Here is a 15,977-nt window from a genome sequence, read left to right as displayed (position 1 = left end):
ACAACAGGAATTAAAACACTGGTGTTTCATGTGGTCATAGTTAATGTTCTACAGATAAAATCTTGACTCCCCTAATTGAAACTGACATATCTGACAGGATTAGGAATATATATTGGAATCGTTTTATCTCTTCCCTTCCCTCATTTTATAGCACATTTAGTCATAAGCAACCTTAACCTTCAGTTTCTTTTGAAATATGATATAGGTGATGACAAGACTATATGTGCAGTTCAAGGGCCATATTCTTCCCTTAGCAACTATTACATGGAGGTCAGTCAGGGCAGAATCTAGCCCAGTCTTCATTTGCTGCTGGAAGCAGAAAACTATTTTAGACAGCATGCATACCGAAAATTTTACCTGAGTATATACTGATTAACATGAGGAACAACACTGAATAAAACCATTGCACACAATTCAGATTCCAGTCCATTCAGATTTCTTGAATGATCACAAGGCTGGGCTGATATAATATAGTAAAGGACAACTATGATTTAAGGGTGTGCATCACAACTAGTTTTGTACCTATTAGGAATAAGCCATAATTTCTGGCCAGATTTTTGGCTTAAGTATTATAATTTGGAACGATAAGGCATTAACATTTATGACAATATGTTGCTCCGCTGTTTACATGTTTCAGGGAAACAAAGACAATCCCTGCCCTGAAGAGATTATAATCTCTATTCAACCATGACAAGACAAACGAGCCGTAAACAAGAGTGGTAGAAGGGGAAAGAGAGAACGAGGATTATAATAAGATCACACAGTTACTCAGAATGGCATTGAGATGGGGTGTACAAACCCCTCACTGGGCAATGGGGGGGCTAGGAAGCAGCTCTTGTCAGGCTCCACCCAGCCATGCCTGAAGAGCGTTTTCTCAATGATGGTGGAGCTTAAAAGGGTGCCACAGGGGGCAGACCTGCACTAGTAGCTTCTGCCAGAATACAGTAGGAGCCCCACACTGCTCTAAACTGGACCTCAGCTCAGAGCTGTAGGCCACTGCATACGGGACAATAGAGCATCTGCTTGTGAGTGAGGAAGGGAACATCCTGACCCTTTTCCGGTCGGATGTGTGGTGGGCCAATAGCCAGGTCTTTGTCGTGCCTCTGGAGGGGCAGGGACACAGTATGAAGTAACCCAGAGAGTAGGCTAGTTGGTATCCTTACCCAGATTGCACACCTGAACTGCCCACCCCAGGGCCCTGGCTTGAAACCTGGTGGAGTGGGTGGGTCCGGGTTCCCCTATCGCCAATCCCTGAGCTTGAGCCACTAGATGCTATGGCTAGGTCTAGGGAGGCATCTCCCCATCACAGGCATACACACCTCTTCACAGTTCCATTACATTTGGTGGTCCCTGTCACCCACCCCCTTCCTCCCCCGGTATTATGAGTAATAAAGAAACCAGTTTCAGGTGGACCTGAGATTTAGGATTTACATTTTTCTTTAAGAAATCCAGAGCATGTTTTAAAATAGTATCCCATTTGTAAGGCAATTGGGGATGTTTAATAGATACTTGTCTTTTTTAAAAAATAGCAACATTAATTTAGTGCAGGTGCACAGTGGTGGAACTGGCCAGTGCATAAGCAGAGAAGGTACAGAATAGGCAACATTTGAATAAGCATCCTCACTCTGCTCTAGTAATGTGCCTAACCCTGATTTAGATGGAGAACAAAGAGGATGGTTCAGTCTCTATAACCCTTCAGTCCACGGCATCCCTGCAGAAACTGCCAACAAAGTTTGCCTTCTGGAACCAATTCATTGGGGTGCTGGGTTTTTGTATGTTAACGTATGTCAAGTATCACGTGTTCTGAGACCACCAACTCATTTCAGATCTGGCAATCAAATGCAAAGTGGTTGTGGCACAAAGACACTGGGCCAGATCTTCATCTGGTGTAAATCAGTGTCACTCCATTGCATATATACCAATTTATACCAGATGAGGCTCTGGTCCACAAAGTCTGTAAGTAAAGAAGAACCGTGTACTACTGAGGCATAAGTAGCAGATGTAATAATCAGTTGTGAAAGAGCCTCCAGGTCTTCTCACCTGGGAGGAGAAAGCTTGATTTTGTTGCACCACAGGGAAAAGGGTGAGTTCCATGAGAGCAAAGAAAAGTTTTGACTTGTTTCATGCAGGTAGTTTTATAAGTGACAATGTACCATACAAATCTGCCCTTGGTACAAATTCCAATGAAGAAAGCTTCCATCAGTTAAGACCTCAGCTCCTGAGGAGGTAAATAAATAAGCCAATAGTTAAACATTTGCAAACTAAATTTGCAAATAAATCCCACCCTTTATTTTAAACCATGTGGCCAATTTCTAGCCTGGCGTCCTACAGTCTGTGCAAAGTGGGGTGCCAAGACAATATGTTAATATCCCACTTGGTACAGAGACAATTAAGGAAGCAACCAGGTAATTCTTAGAAACTTCCTGGGAAGCATGAAAGGGAAAGCAGCGGTGTCCGGTCACACCTTACCTTAATCCTGATATAGACCTGATGAAATCTGCATCTGATTCTGTACAGTATGCCTAATTTTGTGACAACATCATTAACAAATTGGGCTGGCTGACACTTGTAAAATGGTTTTAACTCTGCATGTGCTCCATTATTGCATGTTTCACAACTTTTTGAATACCTCCCTGCTAAGATTTTATGAAAAGGATCCAGTTAATTACTACTGAACTAGAGTGGGTTTCTACCATCATGATCAGCGTTACTGCAAAGGGATTTATAATGACAATGATTCTCTTAATGTGCTATCGGCTTCATCTTGTATTCCCAAGAAATGCATTTCCCAGCATAGGTAGATTTTAAATTAATTTATACATGGAAAGTGTGTTTTTTCCCCTAAGTCAATTCCTGTCATGCCGACAGCAATCTTATTATATGAAACACTGATAAGAATATCCATCAGGAATGTATTTGATGTCTGGTTTCCACCACTTCAAAAATATTGAAAAGGCAATGAAAGGAATATGTGTAATTAAACACTAAGTACATATTGCAAAGTAGAAAATGATGTAACCCATATCATACATGCTGTAAAACACGGAAAGCAGAAATGTTATAAACAAACATATACCCACTATAGTGAGTGCTGTTGTATCCACAATAGTTAGGGCTGAATTCTGACTTCCATTGTAATCCCTCCTTTTCAGTGACTTCTTTTTGGCAAACAAATTCCTGTAACATGGAAAGTTCTCTGCTTGGCTCAGCCAGGAGAGGAAATTTTTTAGAATGTTTGAGCAAAATTAACTCTGGTTTCCTGGTCAGATAATGCCCAGTTATGCATAGGTGCACAGATAAATACAGTCTCTCTCTTCAAAATTCCTGCTGTGATATCAGTTTCATATGGTATTCGTCACTACCACTCTGTGAATCAGCTGCTCTGGTTTACCTTAAGGCAGCTATATTTCAGTGATGGGAAATGTGACCCTTATACATCCCTTACTAAAAAGGGTTTACTGTATTAGTATATTTTGACTGGACCATTACCATACAAATCAGAGAAATGGAAGACCTCTTAGGTCATCTGCTCCATCCTTTCCATGTCCTTGTTCTCCACAAGCAATATAGTGTGTGTGATGCATGTAAAACACTCAAACACCTCTCCTTTCCCCCAGGAAAAGGCATCACTATGGCAAACTGGCTAATACATAGTTGATTTAGTTTCCCAGCTGGAGATTGCTAGATCTGAACCTGCTTGCGACAAGAAATGAAGACTAGCAAACCTCGACGTAGTGCTATTATAGGCCGCTGCCTCACGAAAAAGGATTCCTATCTGATTTTAATGCCATGTGCTATGGTCAGCAGTGTATGACTCACTGTTATAAAGAGATAGTGACATATATTAATTACCCTCCCTGAATCTTGGATTTACAGGAGTGAGTCGTAGGATAATGTAATTTCATAACACTTACCTCAGAAGTATCTTAATGTGTGGCCTTATACTTTCACTATTTTACCCGTTCACATGGCTGATTGGAGAAGATGATTCATGGTCACAAACAACCTCACATTATTAACTAGTAATAATTAGTGTGATTTATATGGTGCCATAGGCATGCATAATGAGGGCACTGTACCTAGGGGCTTGCAGTTGGCTGCATACAGATGTGACAGTCATATCATGAACTCACGGTGAGTGGGGCTAGTGACATGACATGCAAGTACAAAGGCTCTTGGAAGCATTTTATTTATCCATTTGTCAATGATTCCAGATCATACATTGCCCCACTGCACACTAGAGATCAGTCAGTGGACAGGCTGGGGTCAGGGGCACTTTGGAGGAGGGGTAACGGGGTCAGAGATAGGGGCTGTATTCACTTTCCTAAGCATCTCCATCTGCATTTGGTAGGAAGAGCAGGCACCTGCTGGAGTGCCTCAGGGCATGAGCAGGGGCAGAGCCATGAAAGAGTTGCAGAGCCTGTTTAGGGGAACATGCCTTCTATGTGGATGGTCCTGTGTCCCTGAGATATGTTCAACTGTGCCACTTTTGACAAGTTGTTTAATCTCTGTGCCTCTCTGACCTCATCTGTCATAAAGTTTGCACAGCTGTGTCAATTGCTTTGAGACCTAGAGATGAAAAATGTTATCTAAGTACTAAGTGTTATTGTTTCCGTTATCTAGGTCTTATGTGATCCTCATTGTCAGAGTTTCTGAGCACATCACAACCACGAAAGGATTTTATCCTCCCAATACTTCTGCAAGCAAAGGAAGTATTATTGTCATAATCTCCATTTTGAAGATGGGAAATGGAGGCACAGGGTAGGTTAAATTATTTGCTCAAAGTCAAACAGCCGTCTGACTAGGGAATGAACCTCAGATCCCCTGAGTCCCAGCTCAGTGCATTAACCACAAGACCATCCTCACTCCTGTACTCCAAGTATGCCAATGGGCTGTACTCATCTCCATTATAATGTATATCTTTCTTTCTTTTCATCCTATTAAGTGAGCACCTGGACTTTAGATAGACAGCTCCTGAGGGACGATTAGTGGTAGAAGGTTCTAGCTGAAAGAAGTGTGTTTTGAGGAAGGATTTGAATGATGAGTCAATAGATAAAACTTTGGGGAAATTGTGGGCCACAATTTTGTTTTGGAAACCACAGCTTTTAACACACCTCACAACTTTTTATCATTGCTGCATATTTGCATGGCATTGTGTCCCCATGTGCCAGCTAGCAATGCCACTCACTCAGATTTGGCCAGGCCACCCTGCCGAATTTGAGTGAGTGGTGATGCAACCTGGCCCCACACCATAACCACTGCTTTAACAAACTGGGGCCTCAATCTCTGAACCAAAAAATCATGACTTTCATACAGCCTTATCAACAGGTGCATTGGAGGAGGGAAGCTGCTTCATTTATAGGAAGAAAATTCTTGCCAGGCTGTATCGCCTTTCTCTTTTTAAAGGTTAGTAAGATCTGGAGTTCAGAAGTGGTGGTGGTGGTGGGGAATATTGAGTTAAGAATATAAAGTGTGTCTATATAGGAAAGAATATATTATATTTCAAACTATCTCTCTCTCTAATTACCAGCATTTGTGAAACACCTGTTACCTGTTCCAGCTAGATCCCATTAGTTGTCATAGCAACTAATGGGATCTAGCTGGAAAGAGCCTTCAGTTCTCCACCCTACTCTTTGGTTTAACTGTTGGCTTCTCCCTTTGAATGTGCTGCTATCTTTTCTTCTGCTCTGGTTCTTTGAGGAATGGTTTGATGAAGAGGTGAGTCCTGTGTTAAGAGCATTTACTATATTAATATTTGCAATATATTACCTACTACAATTAGAATTGTTCTCACTTCATGCTGTTTGGGGCATCATGCTATGTATATATGTTTGTATATTTTTCTGGTCCCTGCATGCATATTACTCACAAGAATGCTAATGGAAAATTAGACACCAGTTCTGAGAGGAAAGTAAAATATAACTAACCCTAATTAATGTAAGTTCTACTCACATCTGGCTGATTTAGAAAGAAATTGCTCTGCCTGTGAAAGTGTTTTTTTCTTCATGGATTTCTTTTAGGTGGCAGGGAGAACCAGGGCAGCCTGGGAGGAACAAGAAAGCACAGCAAGTAAAGGTGGTGAGGTGTACAATAAAGCCCAGAAGGTGATGTTCATAAGCTGGCCTAGTCCTCAGGGACAACACAGCACAGTCACAGTTCATGCTTTAATAGTAGTGACACACTCTCATGATGACAGGTTTCAGAGTAACAGCCGTGTTAGTCTGTATTCGCAAAAAGAAAAGGAGGACTTGTGGCACCTTAGAGACTAACCAATTTATTTGAGCATGAGCTTTCGTGAGCTACAGCTCACTTCATCGGATGCCAGTGAGCTGTAGCTCACGAAAGCTCATGCTCAAATAAATTGGTTAGTCTCTAAGGTGCCACAAGTCCTCCTTTTCTTTTTACTCTCATGATGGTTTGCCTGCTGATCTGGAAAATTATAGTTCATGTCACAGCAGACTTCACTGGTTGCTGCCCATAACCATCCCCTACACAGACTCCTAAATCCTGTCTATGTGTTATGTTATATGTGGTATTTTTACAATCTAGCCATTTTTAAAAGAGCTACATGGGTGGTTACATTGGATGTATCGGAGTAAGCTACATAAGCGTAGACCTTATTGCTGAGTTACTGGCCCTAGTTTGGGCAACTTTTGTGTGGCATAAGCCAGGAGTAGAGTGCTTTTATTCAATAGCATAAAGGCTGAGTGTACTCTTTGGTGAGCTTGGCACTTTGATGTGCAAAGTCTGGGGAGGGGAATGACTGTATCCAATAGTTCCTTTGAATAGAGTCATTGTTAAATGAACAGTACATGAACACAATGCACGTGTACCTTTTGCTGTACCAAACACGGTACTCTAACTTTTCAATGCAGGAAACATGACATATTTGGAAAGGAGGCACGCACAATTAGCAAAAGCTAATGTAGCAGAAAACTAGGCATGATGTGAAAATAATATATCAGGCAACAATTTCTGTGGCTTTGTTTTTATGCTTTTCTGCAGAACCAGTCCTGGGGTTGTGAAATCAAGTGCACCCACATCTTGAATACTGCATGCGGATCTGATCATTTCATCGAAAAATATATATATATTGGAATTGGAAAAGGTTCAGAAAAGGGCAACAAAAACGATTAGGGGGATGGAACAGCTTCCATATGAGGAGAGATTAATAAGACTGGGACGTCTCAGCTTGGAAAAGAGATGACTAAGGGGGGATAGGATAGAGGTCTATAAAATCATGACTGGTTTGGAGAAAGTAAACAGGGAAGTGTTATTTCTCCTTCTCATAGCAGAAGAACTAGGAGCCACCAAATGAAATTAATCGGCAGCACGTTTAAAACAAACAAAAGGAAGTATTTTTTCACACAATGCACAGTCAACCTGTGGAACTCCTTGCCAGAAGATGTTGTAAAGACCAAGACTATAACTGGGTTCAAAAAAGAACTAGGGGTTGGTCCTGCTTTGAGCAGGGGGTTGGACTAGATGACCTCCTGAGGTCTCTTCCAAACCTAATCTTCTATGATTCTATGATAAATGAATTCATGGAGGAGAGATCCATCAATGGTTATTAGCCAGGATGGGCAGGGATGGTGTCCCTAGCCTCTGTTTGCTGGAAGCTGGGAATGGGCAACACTGGATGGATAACTTGATGCTTACCTGTTCTGTTCATTCTCTCTGAGGCATCTGGCATTAGCTGCTGTCAGAAGACAGGATACTGGGCTAGATGGACCTTTGGTCTGACCCAGTATGGCCATTCTTATATTTTGAACATTGTTTCCCTTACCCTTGGGACCCCAAAATGCTAGGGCTAGGTGCAGCAGCAATAACAACGTTGTCATATTTTAAGGAAGATGGAAGTGCTGAGAGCAGTGGGGGAAATGCAGGTGTGGGAGGGTATCTTAAGAAACTAGTGCATCATCCATACAAGGCAATTGTTGTATTACCCCTAAAACTCAGTTACACTAACACTGATCTTCTGTATGCTTCAGAAGCAACAGAAATGAAAGTGTCCAAGTTAACGACAGAGAGTAAGTTTGATCCCAAATATGATTAACATAGTGCCTGCAAGCTGAAGCCTGAGGGTGACCTCTACTTATTTGAGGATGGATGAGCTTATCGCAAAACGCTCGGTCTGACCCAAAAGCTGAGCTCTTGGGTTTTCCTTTATTAAATTATTGTCTAACATTTATATTACAGTGATGCCATTGGGAGTTGGGCATCTGAGTGTCAAGGACAGGAACACTTCTGTAAGCTGCTTTCAGTTAAGCCTGCAGCTGTTAGGGGACGTGGTTCAGACTTGGGTCTGGGTTTGCAGCAGGCTAGCGGGTCTGGCTCAAACCAGGCAGGGCACTGAAGTCCTAAGCTGACTGGGCAGGAAAGCAGGGGCAGAAGCAGTCTTGGCACATCAGGTGGCAGCTCCCAGGGGGTTTCTGTGATCCAACCCGTCACGGTAGTGCTGTTTGAAACAATACTGTGTTAAAGCACACTAGGGAACACTATAAAAAGATTCTTTGTATACACTGTAATGTGTAGAGAGTCCCAAACACACTCCTCACAATTTTTTTGATATCTACATAGAACTCAAAAATAGCTAAAATTAAACCTCAAAACTTGAAAATAATAAGCCCTGAAAAGCAGAAGCCCTCCATATAAAGAAAAAAGTCCCTTCTCCAAGAAGCTTGCAATATAAGAAAAGGGACATACCTAGAGTATCCAGACAGGAGTAAGGTCAAATACATACATTCTTTAAATACATAGATACACCCAAAGTTTGAAAAGAATATTTTTGAGTAAATGCCTCTCAACTGGCCACCACTCCTCATCTCTTTTCTTATAGGCCCTGTGATAGAGATGACATGTGAGTTCAGATTTGTCGGAGAAGCTTAGGGAGGATATTACACATGTAAAATCCAGCAGCATGGGACAAGGCCCTGTTATGTCTGTCGGAAGCTGACAAAAGGGCAGACAAGGTTGGCATCATTGACAGAGCTGAGGGAGTGACACCATCAGAGGCAAGAACAGAGCAGAAGGGAAAGGTACAGTTGTGAAGGGCCTTGAAGGTCAGGGCAAGAGGATTGAACGTGATGTGGTGAAACAGGAAGGGGAAGTCAACAAATGGCTACGCAGGTGGTGTCGGAGAGAAGGCTTTGGATTGTTTGACCATGGGATGGTGTTTCAAGAAGGAGGAGTGCTAGGCAGAGATGGGCTTCACCTAACGAAGAGAGGGAAGAGCATCTTCAGAAGCAGGCTGGCTAACTTAGTGAGGAGGGCTTTAAACTAGGTTCACCAGGGGAAGGAGACCAAAGCCCTGAGGTAAGTGGGGACGTGGGATACCAGGAGGAAGCATGAGCAGGAGAACGTGAAAGGGGAGAGCTCCTGCCTCATACTAAGAAAGCAGGACAAACAGCAAGTTATCTCAAGTGCCTATACACAAATGCAAGAAGCCTGGGAAACAAGCAGGGAGAACTGGAAGTCCTGGCACAGTCAAGGAATTATGATGTGATTGAAATAATAGAGACTTGGTGGGATAACTCACATGATTGAAGTACTGTCATGGATGGATATAAACTGTTCAGGAAGGACAGGCAGGGCAGAAAAGGTAGGGGAGTTGCATTGTATGTAAGAGAGCAGTATGACTGCTCAGAGCTCCGGTATGAAACTGCAGAAAAACCTGAGTGTCTCTGGATTAAGTTTAGAAGCGTGAGCAACAAGGGTGATGTCGTGGTGGGAGTCTGCTATAGACCACCGGATCAGGGGGATGAGGTGGACAAGGCTTTCTTCCGGCAACTAATGGAAGTTACTAGATCGCAGGCTCCGGTTCTTATGGGAGACTTCAATCACCCTGATATCTGCTGGGAGAGCAATACAGCGGTGCACAGACAATCCAGGAAGTTTTTGGAAAGTGTAGGGGACAATTTCCTGGTGCAAGTGCTGGAGGAACCAACTAGGGGCAGAGCTCTTCTTGACCTGCTGCTCACAAACCGGGAAGAATTAGTAGGGGAAGCAAAAGTGGATGGGAACCTGGGAGGCAGTGACCATGAGATGGTCGAGTTCAGGATCCTGACACAAAGAAGAAAGGAGAGCAGCAGAATATGGGCCCTGGACTTCGGAAAAGCAGACTTTGACAACCTCAGGGAACTGATGGGCAGGATCCCCTGGGAGAATAACATGATGGGGAAAGGAGTCCCGGAGAGCTGGCTGTATTTTAAAGAATCCTTATTGACATTACAGGGACAAACCATCCCGATGTGTAGAAAGAATACTAAATATGGCAGGCGACCAGCTTGGCTGAACACTGAAATCCTTGCTGATTTTAAACACAAAAAAGAAGCTTACAAGAAGTGGAAGATTGGACAAATGACTAGGGAAGAGTATAAAAATATTGCTCTGGCATGCAGGAGTGAAATCAGGAAGGTCAAATCACACTTCAACTAGCAAGAGATGTTAAGAGTAACAAGAAGGGTTTCTTCAGGTATGTTAGCAACAAGAAGAAAGTCAAGGAAAGTGTGGGCCCCCTTACTGAATGAGGGAGGCAACCTAGTGACAGAGGATGTGGAAAAAGCTAATGTACTTAATGCTTTTTTTTGCCTCTGTCTTCACGAACAAGATCAGCTCCCAGACTGCTGCACTGGGCAGCACAGCATGGGGAGGAGGTGACCAGCCCTCTGTGGAGAAAGAAGTGGTTCAGGATTATTTAGAAAAGCTGGACAAGCACAAGTCCATGGGGCCGGATGCGCTGCATCCGAGAGTGCTAAAGGAGTTGGTGGATGTGATTGTAGAGCCATTGGCCATTATCTTTGAAAACTCATGGCGACTGGGGGAGGTCCCAGATGACTGGAAAAAGGCTAATGTAGTGCCCATCTTTAAAAAAGGGAAGAAGGAGGATCCTGGGAACTACAGGCCAGTCAGCCTCACCTCAGTCCCTGGAAATATCATGGAGCAGGTCCTCAAGGAATCAATTCTGAAGCACTTAGAGGGGAGGAAAGTGATCAGGAACAGTCAGCATGGATTCACCAAGGGCAAGTCATGCCTGACTAATCTAATTGCCTTCTATGATGAGATAACTGGCTCTGTGGATGAGGGGAAAGCAGTGGACGTGTTGTTCCTTGACTTTAGCGAAGCTTTTGACCCGGTCTCCCACACTATTCTTGCCAGTAAGTTAAAGAAGTATGGGCTGGATGAATGGACGATAAGGTGGATAGAAAGCTGGCTAGATTGTTGGGCTTAACAGATAGTGATCAATGGCTCCATGTCTAGTTGGCAGCTGGTATCAAGTGGAATGCCCCAAGGGTCGGTCCTCAGGCCGGTTTTGTTCAATATCTTCTTAATGATCTGGAGGATGGTGTGGATTGCACCCTCAGCAAGTTTGCAGATGACACTAAACTGGGAGGAGAGGTAGATACGCTGGAGGGTAGGGATAGCATTCAGAGGGCCCTAGACAAATTAGAGGAGTGGGCCAAAAGAAATCTGATGAGGTTCAACAAGGACAAGTGCAGAGTCCTGCACTTAGGATGGAAGAATCCCGTGCACCTCTACAGACTAGAGACCGAATGGCTAGGCAGCAGTTCTTCAGAAAAGGACCTAGGGGTTACAGTGGACGAGAAGGTGGATATGAGTCAACAGTGTGCCATTGTTGCCAAGAAGGCCAGTGGCATTTTGGGATGTATAAGGAGGGGCATTGCCAGCAGATCAAGGGACGTGATCGTTCCCCTCTATTTGACATTGGTGAGGCCTCATCTGGAGTACTGTGTCCAGTTTTGGGCCCCATACTACAAGAAGGATGTGGAAAAATTGGAAAGAGTCCAGCAGAGGGCAACAAAAATGTTTAGGGGACTAGAACACATGACTTATGAGGAGAGGCTGAGGGAACTGGGATTGTTTAGTTTGCGGAAGAGAAGAATGAGGGGGGATCTGATAACTGCTTTCAACTACCTGAAAGGGGGTTCCAAAGAGGATGGATCTAGATTGTTCTCAGTGGTAGCAGATGACAGAACGAGGAGTAATGGTCTCAAGTTGCAGTGGGGGAGATTTAGGTTGGATATTAGGAAAAACTTTTTCACTAGGAGGGTGGTGAAACACTGGAATGTGTTACCTAGGGAGGTGGTGGAATCTCCTTCCTTAGAAGTTTTTAAGGTCAGGCTTGACAAAGCCCTGGCTGGGATGATTTAATTGGGGATTGGTCCTGCTTTGAGCAGGGGATTGGACTAGATGACCTTGTGAGGTCCCTTCCAACCCTGATATTCTATGATTCTATGATTCAAAGTGAGGAATGCCAGACAAAGAAGTTTATCTTTACTCTGGGGCTACAAATGTATCCTTCTAGCACAGTCCATCTTATTAATTACAATCCTATGACATTCATTCTTGCATCTAAAGATCCACCTTCTTCCCATGAGAGCAGTTAGTGACTTTGGTAGTTGTTGTTACGTTCCCAATATCAGGCTGCATGGAGAAAAGAGCTAGCTGAGTGGTACAGTTCTTGTATCTTTTCAGGGTCTGACTGTGTCCCCACTGAAATCCACCTCAGCTCCACTAGCTTAGAAAGTTGCAGTGGAGTGAAAAGCTAGGAACTTGACATGAGGTGGTAAAATCTGCCTTTTTCACAAAAGATTTTAGAAAATATCCCCTTATGTAATCTTGCATGTTTCACTCTAAGGAAAAAAAGAGACATTTTCCCCAGTAGTGAATCAGAATCCACAGAGAGGAGACTGACAAAGAAAATCACCCATGTCCCAGAAGAGGAGCGCTGTGTAGCTCAAAATCTTGTCTCTCTCACCAAAATAAGTTGGTTCGATAAAAGATATTACCTCATCCACCTTGTCTCTCTAATGTCCCAGATGTCATCATCAAAATACCCACAAGTAAAGTTATACTACGAGACACTCACTGGGTATGTCTACACTGTAAGGGGCCATGAGGGAACTGGAGGTGAGGCAGGCTGAACTGATTCATAGATCCCAAGGTCAAAAGGGACCACCTTCTAGTCTGACCTCCTGTATAGCACAGGCTATGGGGGAGCTAGGCAGAAGCTGAAGGTCGGGAGGGTGGCTGGATTGGGGCTGCGTGGGAGCTGGAGGGAAATGCGTTTTGGAATTGGGAAAGGGGTCCTATTCTTGCACCAGGGTCATATTTTCAGGTAGTTCCAGAGAGATAAAAAGAGATCCAGTTTTAGTGATGTTTCTAGCAGAGCAGTGCAGACCCAGAGGGGCTGGATAAGCTTCAGATGAGCATCCAACCTCATAGCTGTGTATGTGAACCAGACTGAACCCAACCTCTAAAATGCATCAGTTTCTGCTGCCTTTGAGGGGATCAAACAGTCTGGAATGTTAGCAAAACCATGCCAACCCCCACTGGATATCAGATGACACAGGACTCTGACCTGACTTTGGGGCTTCAAATTCCCATGATTCCCTTACACATGCTGCGGGCCACATCCAGGAGCCCTTATTTAGTTCTTATTTCAGCAAAACACTCACATTTAAACATCTTCAGAGTCTGGTAAACCACTCACCCCTTTGCAGCTCTTTGTTAGTGTCACTTCCTCAACGCTGTGAACATCCCCATCTCTTCTGCCCATCATGTTTGGTGCACATGCATCACCCGAGCACAAGTTACATAATGTTTTTAAATGCTTTTGGTTTCCCTAATAAACCACATTTGGCACTGAAGTTGTTCACTGGGTTATTATATAACAGGGCTGGGCCTTGGATGTGCACAGACAATGAAGGTATAGTTTTATGAGGACTTGAAGTACTAATTTTGCAGAATGTTCTCCTTGTCTCATGACTGCTCCCAAAGCAGCCAGGTGGAAAAAAGAAAAGAAACTCTACAAAACAATGAGGATTACATCAGTATGAAGATCAAACATCCAAAGAGAACACAGCAGTATAAAATTGTGACTCATTCCAGTAAAATCCAAAATGCATGGGTTCACTCACTGAGCCAGTGTATTGTACAATTATATGAGGTGCAGGGACTGGTAGGCAGCCCTTTGTCAATTGGTCCTGCTCAGCTGTGGATTCTTTGCTTGATGATGATTAGTTAACCCCTTCCAGGCAGGCTCAGCGGTCAGAATTTTTTTTATAGAGCAGATGTTAATAGTTTATCTGATTAATTTAGCTCCCTGCCCTGTTTTCAGATTAGCTGGGAACAGACTGCAGGTTGGATTTGAAGTCAGTAGAAGTATTCTGATATTAAAAAGGTGTGAAAGCAGAATTGGGCCCTTTCAGTTTTACACCTGACGCTGAATTGTTTTTCAGTGAGCAGCTGTGACCAATTTCAATCAAATTCAGAGATGGTTCATTTAGTCTCTTCACTATTCCTTATTGCTTAATAACGAAGTGTGATTGGTCAACTCAGTCACATGGGATTTTTTTTCAGCTCACTCACTGAGGAACAGAAATTCTATGGGAACAGAAATTCATTCATGCAAACGAGCTGCAGCCTCATTTTCACTTAAGACCGTGTCCAAGATCTGATCACACAAAGCCCCGGACGTGAAAAGAAAGCTCGTTGAACTGAAAGGAAACCAGAGTAAACAGCAGACTCATACAAAAGGGGACTTTATGCTAAAGGCAAGTTATACATTTAAGGGTGAAATGCACACTCTCAACATAGGCATTTGGAAAAGTGGGCGCTCACTTTTGCCTGTGTATGTTGGAAACTTTTATCCTTAAAGTGAGGTTATGGTGAGAAAAGTGACTTTGTAAAAATTTTACCTTCTTATACAGCAGCTCAGCTTTCTTAGTACCCTGAGATTAATCTACTTCATCTAGTGATGAAAATAAGTTTTGTATTACTTTTAATAACAATTAGCATATCAATGAGAACGTGAGCTGGAATCTATTCCATTCTGGCTCATGATTCATCAACAGAATGATTAACAAAGTTCCAGCTACAAGACCAAATTTGCCCTCAGCCCCACCTTGGTAACTGCTATCACTGAAGATAGCTGAGGGCATAATATGAAAACAACAGGGTTGCCTATAGAAGGTGACCAAGGGCAGGATTTTGCCTTTCAAGCTTAATTATTGATGGTGATGCACGAGCTGAAGTTTCCTTTTCAGGCCACAGGTTGACTTTGCAAGACTGGCAATTAGAAAAGCCATCATTTTACCTGCAAACTGATAAGTCTGATCTAGGAATCACTGAGAGGCAATAAACATGGAATGCCATAATGCCAATTTGAGAGGCTGCTTTTCAGAACAAGTACCACACTGTTAGGTCTTGTAGTGCCAAAATCTGCCTAACCACAAAGACATGTCCAGCTATTTCTTGTCTTGTTGTACAAGAATGCTGTGCTAATATCAGTGCAGAGTGGTCAATCCGCTGAACAGCTGGTTTTCAGTGAGATACAAATATTGAGATTTGAATCCATGTATGCACCAAGACTCCCATTGACTTCAGTGGGCTTTGAATCAGGACCCACAAGGTATGCCAAGAATAGACTGACTTCACCTTCCAACAACTAACCCAGACTGGTGTATAAAGCAGGCTGTGTAATTGCTTTTACTTGTGTTACAACAAAAGAGGTTACTGAACCATTTCCAATCCTCCTTTTGAGCCAGACGAGCAAGCAGTTAATTATGAGAGTTATTGCTCATGACATTTCAAAATAATTTAAAAAAAATCAAATCCCAAATGTGACTAATCCTGGAATCCATGGGATGAATGGACTATCCCAGAGTAAAAGTAAATCATGGGCGATTATCTCCTTCATGTGAGAGACAAGTTCTAACCGTTACCAAACAAATCCCTCTGACTCACTAGGGTTGCTTGTATTACTTCTGATCCTCCCAGCATGGAAAAGGCTGGGTGGTTGAGGAGCTACAAGTTTATTTTTCTACGGAATATGAGAGTGTCAGCACTCAGAAAAGTGGCTGCCATGAGCTGTAGGTTTCCCGAATGGGAAACATAACTTATAACACAGAGAATGGCAAGTACTTCACAATGTGTGGTATGCCGCCAGAATATTT

At 43.1% G+C, this 15,977-nt stretch overlaps 1 long non-coding RNA gene across 1 annotated transcript; it reads right to left on the bottom strand.

Moving 5' to 3' along the window:
- Positions 1-1,453: 1,453 nt before the first annotated feature.
- LOC140908258 (uncharacterized) lies at positions 1,454-13,596 on the bottom strand. The gene is made up of 3 exons (XR_012157815.1): positions 13,514-13,596; positions 5,953-6,043; positions 1,454-2,218 (listed from the first exon to the last, which is right to left on the bottom strand). It is a non-coding gene; the product is annotated as an uncharacterized LOC140908258 (long non-coding RNA).
- Between the last annotated feature and the right edge of the window lie 2,381 nt (positions 13,597-15,977).

Source organism: Lepidochelys kempii, chromosome 3 (genome assembly GCF_965140285.1).
Source record: "Lepidochelys kempii isolate rLepKem1 chromosome 3, rLepKem1.hap1, whole genome shotgun sequence".
In the NCBI taxonomy this organism is placed as follows: Eukaryota; Metazoa; Chordata; order Testudines; family Cheloniidae; genus Lepidochelys; species Lepidochelys kempii.
The sequence above is the reverse complement of the archived record's forward strand: the minus strand, read 5'-3'. Positions and strand labels throughout refer to the sequence as shown.